The sequence below is a fragment of the Elephantulus edwardii genome, unplaced genomic scaffold (assembly GCF_000299155.1).
Source record: "Elephantulus edwardii isolate Elephantulus edwardi_28Jun2011 unplaced genomic scaffold, EleEdw1.0 scaffold00004, whole genome shotgun sequence".
Classification (NCBI taxonomy): Eukaryota; Metazoa; Chordata; class Mammalia; order Macroscelidea; family Macroscelididae; genus Elephantulus; species Elephantulus edwardii.
The window spans coordinates 35,894,351-35,903,649 of record NW_006399754.1 but is presented as its reverse complement, the minus strand read 5'-3'; the positions used below and the strand labels follow the sequence as shown (position 1 = coordinate 35,903,649).

The following is a 9,299-nucleotide window of genomic DNA, read 5'->3' as shown; positions in this document are numbered from 1 at the left end:
TAGTGACACTGTGTGCAGTAGCTCTGAACCCTGCCTATTCTGAGCCGGTCTCTCTCTGAATGACACACCTTCCCCCAATACCCCAGTTACTGTAAATCCATCTCATCCGGGGTCTTCCTGTCCTATGCTGTCCCTCTACCCCTCCAAGCATGACGTCTTTCTCCACCCTCCTGTCCATGTGCCCAAAGTTTATGAGATGGAGCTTCACAATCCTTGCCTCCAAGGAGCAGCTTGGTTTCACCCTCTAGTTTGTTCTCTTGGCAGTCCGTGGTATCTTCAAGTCTCTTCTTCAGCATCACAACTCAGAGGCATCAATCCTGTCATCCCTAGTCATTGTCCACCTCTCTGATGCATAGCAGTGCAGTAATTGCAAATACCGTATGGCCTGGATCAGGTGTACCTTAGTCTCTAGACAGACATCATTGCTTCTCAGTACACTGGAGTGGTCCCTGACAGCCAATTTTCCTAGTGCAATTTGTCTTTTCATTTCCCGACTTCTGGTACCAAGAGTGTTGATTGTAGAGCCTATCAAACTGGAATTTTTAATAACCTCAGTCTCTTCCTCATCTATCATGGTGCTGCCACTTGGCCCAGTGGTGAGAATCTTTGTCTTCTTGATGTTGAGATTCAATCCATATTAAAGACTACAGTCCTTGACCTGCAGCAGACACTTCAGGACCTTATCTGTTTCCATGTGCAAGGTTGTGCCATCTGCATATCTCAGGTTGTTGATGTGTCTTCTTCAGTCCGCATTCTTCCTCATAAAGTCCAGCAGATCTGGTCTGCAGATGCATAATAAATTCTCAATAAAATCGTAGATAATAGACTCCAGTATTGGGCAAAAAAAAAAGTAAAAATCGTTCATCGTGATCAAGTAGGTTCATGCCAGGTGTACAGGGTAGCAGAAAGTACAGAACAGTCACATCACTAAAACAAAGGGTGAGAATCACATGGTCCTATCGATTGACGCAGAAAAGACATTTGATAAAATTCCACATCCTTTCCTAACAACACTCGACAGAACAGAAACAGGAAATTTCTCAACATCCTAAGAACTCTGTTAACCTCATGACCAGTATTGCTCCAGTGCAGAGAGACTTGAGGCATTCCCTTTGCAAACAAGAACTGGACAAAGTTGTCCTTTATTACTGTTGTTGATCAACATTGTATTGAGAGGCATAGCCAGAGCAATAATGCAAGACCAGGCATCCAAATGGACAGTGTGAAAGTAGCTATTTCCCTTTGCACGTGACAAGGTCCTATATGTAAAAATTACCAAAGACTTGGTGAGAAAATGACCTAATCTAATTGGCCAGTTCCACAAAATGTCAAGGTACAAGATTAATAATATATGATCATCAGTTGGATTTCTTTATAGTGACAAAGAGAATGCAGAAAATAAGAACTTAGGAAAACATTAGCCCCGTAAAGAAGGAAAAATGTAGTAATCTAGCCAGTGTCAAGAGTCAGATTGCATCTACAACAAGGAGAAGATAAAATAGATGAATGGGACCTTCTAAGAATCAAATCCCCATGCAAATCAAAAAACTTTTCCAACAGGGTAAAAAGGAACATGTCAAATAAGGGACTTATATCTAGAATTTATAAAATACTTGAGCACCACAAGATAAAGGTAAACAACCCAATTGAAAAATGGGCACAGGATATGAACAGACACTTCACCAAAGAAGACATTCAAATAGCCAACAAGCACATGAACAAATGTTCAAAATGCCTAGCTTTGAGACGCAAATCAAAACAACCATGAGATATCATCTCACCCCAGTAAGAATACCAAATTTAACATAACAGCAAGCAACAAGTGCTGGCGAGGTTATGGAGAAACTGGAACCCTTATTCACTCACTGTTGGTGGAAGTGTAAATAATGGTGCAACCACTGTGGAAGGCACTTTCTCAAAAAGTTGCAAATAGAGATACCATTTGACCCAGCAGTTCCACTACTGGGAATATACCCCAGAGACCATAACTTCCACCCATGCAGATATATGCACACCCATGTTTATTGGAGCTTTGTTCACAATAGCAAGGAGTTGGAAACAACCTAAGTGCCCATCAACAAACGAATGGATAGAGAAGCTGTGGTATATTCACACAATGGAATACTATGCTGCATTGAAAAACAAGGATCTCATGCAATATTATTCAAAATGGGTGACCCTGGAGGACATTAGGCTGAGTGAAGTATCTCAGTCACAAAGGGACAAATACTGCATAGTGCCACTATTGTAAAACAGGACTGACATCGGGGTTCGAGGAGGACTGAGAAAGATGGGTTCAATAATGTGTACTGCATTGAAACAGGTAAGGGAGAAAACTGTTTAAAAGGGATATATGATTAGGTATTTTTGTCATGATGGGAGTCCAGAGCAAAGGCTGCATAGTGGAATGGACCTGGGGGGAGGGATTGTAAAACATGAAAGAATTTTCTTTTACTCTTCAAAGAGGGGAGTGTACTGGAGGGGTGGGTGGGAAGAAAAGAGCAACAATGAATGAATGGCAATCCAAAGTCTCTGTAAATTTTCATTGAAATTAATAATTTAAAAAAATTTTTTTTAAAAAGAGTCAAATTGCATTGGTAAAGTTGCCTGTCAGCAACCTCCTGAGTACTGAGAGCAGTGACTTCAATCTAGAGACTAAGGTGCACCTGATCCAGACCATAGTCTTTGCAGTTGCTTGCTCTGAGTCAGAGAGCTGGACAATGACTAGGGCTGATAGAAAGAGAATTGATGCCTTTGAGCTGTGGTGCTGGAAAAGAGTGTTGACTATTTCCATCGACTGTTCGGAGAATAAACTGATTCATCCTAGTGAGGGTGAAGCCAGGCTGTTCCTCAGAAGCCAGGATTCTGACTTCATCTGACATACTTTGATACTTTGGGCATGTTTCAAGGAGGGAGCAGTCCTTAGAGAAGGATGTCATGCTTGGAAGGGTGGAGATGGATTGACACAGTTACTGGGGTAATGAGGGTAGGTGTGTCAGAGACAGTAAAATTGGCCCAGGATCAAGTAGGTTCCAGTGCTGTTGTACATAGGGGTAGCTGTGAGTCACAAGTGACTTGACAGCACATAACAACAACAACAGCCAGTGTTCCAGAAGACCTATACAAAGAGAATTACTAAACAGTATTGTGAGAAACTCAAATAAATGGAAAAACATGCTGTGGTCATGGGCCCGATGATGTAATGCTGTGAAGATCACAATAGTCTCAAAGGCAGCGTACATACACTGTGCAATCCAGATCCCGTCATCCTTTTGAAGAGATAGGACCCCAGATTCTTACAGAAATATTCCTGGAATTCGCAATGAAGTTGTGAGGAAGAAATCCAAAGTAGGAGGCCCACTAGACAGCTACAGCAGGCCTGATGGTGGTGCATCCCACAGTGATGCTGGTACAGTGAGACCCAGTGGCATAGAACCCAGAAAGCCAGACACCTAGGTGGACAGGTGCGCTTCGACTAAAGTAAAATCTCTTCTGTGGAGAAAAGATAGGACTTATAAACAGATGGTACGGGCAAAATGGTATCTGTTTATAGAAAATTGAACCAGCATCCAATCCCTCACATCATGGAGAGCATTTGACTTAATTTGGATCAAAGACCTAGGAGTAAAACCTAAATCTATAAAGATCATCAAAGGAAAAAATGGGCCAATTTAGGCTCTCCAGTGTCGGGAACTCTGCTTTCTTGAAGGGAAGGAGCTGTGCTGCAAGCCCCCGGCATGCACTTCACATCTCCCAGCTACTTGTTGGGGGGCGGTGGAGGGGGTGGTGGTGGTGATGGTCAGTCGCCCAAATAATTTACTGCCTTTGAACCTACTGCAGGGTCAGCTATGGGTCAGATCCCAGTTGATGACATGTAACAAATATCCTATGAAATAGAAATGAGAATGCATAACCAGCAAAGGATAAGCTAGATCATTAGGATCTCCTAAAACTGAAAACTGACTGTCCATCCTCCAAATACTAAAAGGAGAATGTACAGACTGAGGAAAATTATTTGGTGACAACATCTAAAAAGTCACTAATTTATAAAATTTCTTTAAAAAGCTCTGAATGTGTTAATAAGAAAAAGACAATTACCAAGTGGGCAGAGGATGAAAACAGACATTTGAGCAAAGCAGGCGTTCTGATGGCTGAGGAGGATGGGGAACAGTGTCCCAGGTCATTAGCTGTAAGAAAGCTACAGATCAGCACTTAGATACCCCGTCTCACCCTGTTAGCAGCTGCAACGGTCAGCAAGACTTCTTACGACAGTCTGTGGTCTGTGCGTGGAGAGATCGGAGCTCTCACACACTGCGAGTGGACGTGTGCACGTACACAACCTCTGTGGAAAGCAGCTTATCCTTTGCTGAGACATCCCATCTAGTTCAGCAGTCCCACTGCTAGGTGCACAGCCCAAAGAAACAGTGAAAGTTTTATTTTAATGAGATTCCATTTTTTCCCCTTTTATGTTTTTTTGTATAATAATGTTAGATAATTCTTCAAGGAAGAAAAGACCTAACTGTGTGGCCCCTGCTTGTGCTTCTAAATATTTTGTGGTTTTAGTTTTTCATTTGGGTTCTTAAATCATTTTAAATTTGTTTTTGTGTTTGGTATGAAACAGAAATGCTGGATTTTTCTACATGAAGAATTAAGTTTTCCCATTATTACTGAAGAGACTTTTTCTCCATCAAAGAGACTTAGCACCCTTGTAAAAAATTAGCTGACTGTAGATGTGTAGATGTTTTTCTGGACTCCATCTGTATGTCACTCATTTTTGTTTCTGTTGTTAACATCAGCTAACGGTAAGCTAAACAGGTTACTTCGCTTATTGTAGCGAGAGAGCTCCGATGAACTCTTAGTCGTAAGAAGCTGCACTGCAATATCAAAGGCACACAGTTTGAACCCACCAGCTGCTCTAGAGGAGAACAATGGACATTCTCCTCCCATGCAGTGTGCTACTTCTGAAAGCGTGCTGGAGGCTCTGCTGTGAGTTGGTACTGACTCGAGGGCACACACAGCAACAACGTGTTGTTAGGTGTTACCACGTCAGCCACAGCTCTGGTGAGCAGCCGATCTGAATCTTCCCCTGGTCCGCACCGTCTTCAGGACGCCTGCGGGGCTCAGGCCGTTGCTGCAGTCACCTGGCCGTCCACCTCTCTGAGGGCCTTCTCTCTTTTGTCGGCTCCCTTTTCCCAGCATGATGTCTTTTCCTGAGGACTAGACACTTTTTTCAAGAATGCTGCCTTATTAAGCATGCATGTTGTTGTAAACATTGAGAACAATTTAACATATCAAATACTTTGAAGGAAAGATTTTGTAAGTTTTGTATTTTATTCCATACAAGATTCATGTACATTGTATCTCACCCTTTCCTTCTTTCACATTGCTTTTCATACGATTATTCCCATTCATTGCGTTTTATAAAACCAGCCACCTTTCATTGGTGCCCACCATCACCCGTCTTTTCATGTACCCACTGGATCTTTCCTAATTCCTTCACCCGCTCTTTCACAGCAGCCTTCTTCACAATAGCAAGATGGAAACAGCCCATATGTCCAACAGCAAGTGAATGGATTGAGAAATTTTGGTACATTCCCATGGTGGAATACTATGCAGCACTCTGGAGCAATGATTTAAAACCATGAACATGGGAGAGACTGGAGAGCATTATGCTGAGTGAACTCAGTCTCATAAGGACAAATACTGCGTCTGACCATTATTGTAAAAATAGAAGGATAACTAGTAAGATATGTATGACAGCCCAAATGGGGATGGGGAGGGGAAGGGACTGAGGACCAAAGCGGGGTGAGACCAGAGTGTCACAGAACTGGTGCGCAGAGGACTGTCCACTCTTTGACAACATGCCCAGAGTACATGAGACGAAGTCTCACCTTCCTTGAGACGGAGAACCCTTGTTACTTCCTCCAGAACGTATCTGCTTGTTCTTTGAACAGTCCATGGGATATTGGATACTGTTGACCAGTACAAGAACACAGTGACATCAGTCCTTAAGTTTTCCTTATGAGTGTTGCATGCACATGAAAATCCTGTGGCTTGGGTCAGGGGCACGCTGGTGTCAGGGAGAGTGGAGTCCTTCCTTGCTCTCCAACACTCTAACAAGGCCTTGAACAGCAGGGTTGTGTAATGAAGCATGCCTTGATTTCTTGGCTGTTGTATTGTATGGTGTTTTTGTTAGCTGTATGTATGTTTTAAAGCCACTAGGTGAGAGTCCTTCTGCTGTGTTCTGTGCTCTCCACAGGGCTGTAGCTATTTGACTTCTTGTCACTGTATATAGCTCAGAGTTGGCTTTTCACTTCCTGTCAACAAGGCTCTTGGGCTGTCAGCTGGACTTCAGCTCCAAGTCTTGAAGTTTGATCTGCACATCGCTTTGGGTGGTATTAACCTTAACAATATTAAGTGTTCCAGCCCATCAACCTGGAATTCCTGTCCATTTATTTGCATTTTTTTAAGTCTTTTTCAACAGTATTTTTTTTTTAGAATAACAAAAGATATTTTACTAAAACATAAGATTTACACAAGTTTGCAGACAAGCCATACAAAATGGTCACAAGCTTTTTTTTCTTGAAGGGAGGATTCTACATTGACAGCAAAGTCACAGTGTTATTAGTGAGGGCTGTGATGTTTGTTTAATGTTCCCATTTTGGTTCAAACAATCAAGCTTGTCCATCTACAGCGTCTAAATAAAGTTAGACTTGGCTAGAGGGTATATTCTAAAGAACAACTGGTTAGCTGCTTTTAATCAATGCAATTAGATCACCATAAAAAGGGGGAAGGGAGCCCATAAATTTAAAATAAAGTTACCTCCCCCTAAAAAAAAAAAGTAAAACACCCACATCCCTGCAGCTAACCCTGACTACTACCTTCATTCACAGTGCTTTATACTTAAAACCATGATGGGGAAAGAAATTAATAAAAGCAGAGAGGGGCCACTGCTTTTAAACGTTTTGCAACAATCCAGATGATACTTCTAGCCTCTGCTCATGCTTTACAACAGGAATCAGGACAAGACAGATTTGCTAATGTGCATTGAATCACCAAAGGACTGAAGATGTCTGGGCTTTTTATTCTGTAATGTTTCTAAGACTGTGTCCATTAAATGCAACCAAAAAAGGAAGAAGTCTTGGCAGAACAGGAGAAGTGATGCACACTTGAGGATGGATCAGACCGACTTAACTATTATTCATGGCATACAGCCTAGTCCATGCTCTGGTTGTTTCTATGGCTTGGCCTTCGTTGGTCTTCCACTGCTCCGCTGCCTCGTTTGCTAGTGGACCATCTGGATTGGGAGCACTTAACAAAGCTTGGATCGAAAGCAGAACTGTGCGGATCTGCGGTGCTGGGGACCACTTATCTCTCAAAATATCTAAACATATTCTTCCCAACTTGTCTACATTAGGGTGATAAATTTTGGTCATGAAACGTACTTTAGGAGCTGCCATTGGGTATTCTTCTGGAAGGAATAGTTCAAGTTTAAAAGTCCCTCCCTCAAAGGGAGAATCCTGGGGGCCAGCAATGACCCCATGAAAATAACGAGCGTTGCTCTCATCTGGTTCTGCTTTAACCCCGGGAACAGGTTCTGCCAGCAAACGCTGGGTTTTCTTGATAAGCCTCGGGGCAGCCCGGCCATCTTGTCAGATCCCGAGTTCGGCCTCTAGTCTCGTCTCCGGCTCTGCTCGCCTCACGCACGAGTCTCAACAGTATTTTATGGTGTTCATTGTATATGTTCTTTTCTGGGTAGAGTTATTTCTAGGTATTTTATTCTCTTACATGCTACTGTAAATGGAATTTCTTTCCTAATTTCCCTTTCAGATTTGCTGGTGTATAGAAGCCTAGTTTGTTTATTGATCTTTAGCAGCTTTGCTCAGGTCCACTCTTACCTGAGATGTTCTTATGATTTCTTTAGAGCTCTCCGTGTAGAATCATGCCACGTACAAATAGAGGCAGCTTGACTTGTTTTCCAGTCTGAATAGCTTTTTTTTTTTAATTCCTACTGTCATGGCTACTACTTCCACTATATTATTGAAGAGGTAGATATTCTTTTTTATTTTATTTTTTTAATTTTATTCTATTTTGTGTGTGTGCCATCAAATTGGATCTGACTGGTGCAGGAGGAGATTGCCCCTCCTCCAGCAGAGTATCCGGTGGATTTTCACTGCGCGCCTCTGGGACTGCAGTGCAGCTTCTTGCCAGTAGGCCACCAAAGCTCCCTTGAAGAAGTAGATACTCTTTTTAATTTTTTTTTCTTTTCTTTTCTTTGAGTGAAAGTTTACATACCAGGTTTTCATTTAATCATTTGTACACATTTTGTTTCATAATATTAGTTACATTTAATGTGAGTAATTACAGTGTCTCATTGTAGATTCCTTTCTCCTAACTTAATAAATGGGAAGTAAATATTCCATAGGAATTCCTGTGTGGTATTTGTGATTTCTGCTGCCATCTGAAAGGCTAGAGGTTCTGTCCCCTCAGGCCCCTGGGAGAAAGCCCTGATGCTCCACTCAGGAGCGGTCAGCCCCTGAACCCCTGTGGGGCGTGGCGCCTGTCTGGCCTGTGGGGTCAGCTCCATGGGAGTGGTGGGTCACTCAGTTTTGAGCCATCTTGGGACAGTAGGTGTTCGTTCTCCACCCCTCTCTCCACCGTCCCCAGTTCTGTTATTGTTGAGTACCTCCAGGTCACAAAGAAGAAGAATGTGTTCTGTGAAGGATGTTGTTAAATGCCGTTGAGTCAAGCACGGCTCATAGAGACCGTATGAACCAAAGATCGGAACCCTGTTCTGTCCTGCACCATCCTCACACTTCCTGACACTAGAGCTCATTGCAGCAGTCACTGTGTCAACCCACCTGGTCGAGGGGCTTCCTCTCCTTCACTGACTCTCCACCCTCTGCAGCATCATGTCCTTCTCCAAGAAATATCCCCTCCTAGCAACATGCCCAAAGTATGTGAGGCAAAGCCTCATTATTCCTGCCTCCAAAGAGCACTCCGGCTCCACCATCTCCAAGACAGATCTGTTCTCTTGGCTGTTCATGGGATGTTCAGTGCTCTTCTCCAACACCACAGCTCAAAGGCGTCAATTCTTTTTCTGTCATCCTTATTCATTGTCCAAGTCTCGGATGCATAGCAAGTGATCGGAAAGATCTGTATCAGATGCACCTTAGTCCTCAAACTGACATCATTACTCCTTAATAATTTGGAGAAGTCTCTAACTGCAGATTTCTCCAGTGTATTACGTCTCCTTATTTCCTAACTGCTTGTACCAATGGTGTTAATTGTGGATCCAA

The 9,299-nt window shown here is 42.7% G+C and overlaps 1 protein-coding gene and 1 pseudogene across 1 annotated transcript in view; one reads left to right on the top strand and one right to left on the bottom strand.

Annotated features, from left to right (window-relative positions):
* The window catches only part of N4BP2L2 (NEDD4 binding protein 2-like 2), a 63,181-nt gene that overhangs the window by 27,280 nt on the left and 26,602 nt on the right, over positions 1 to 9,299 (top strand). The gene's annotated exons all lie outside the window — the stretch shown is intronic.
* LOC102876645 lies at positions 7,191 to 7,648 on the bottom strand (annotated as a pseudogene).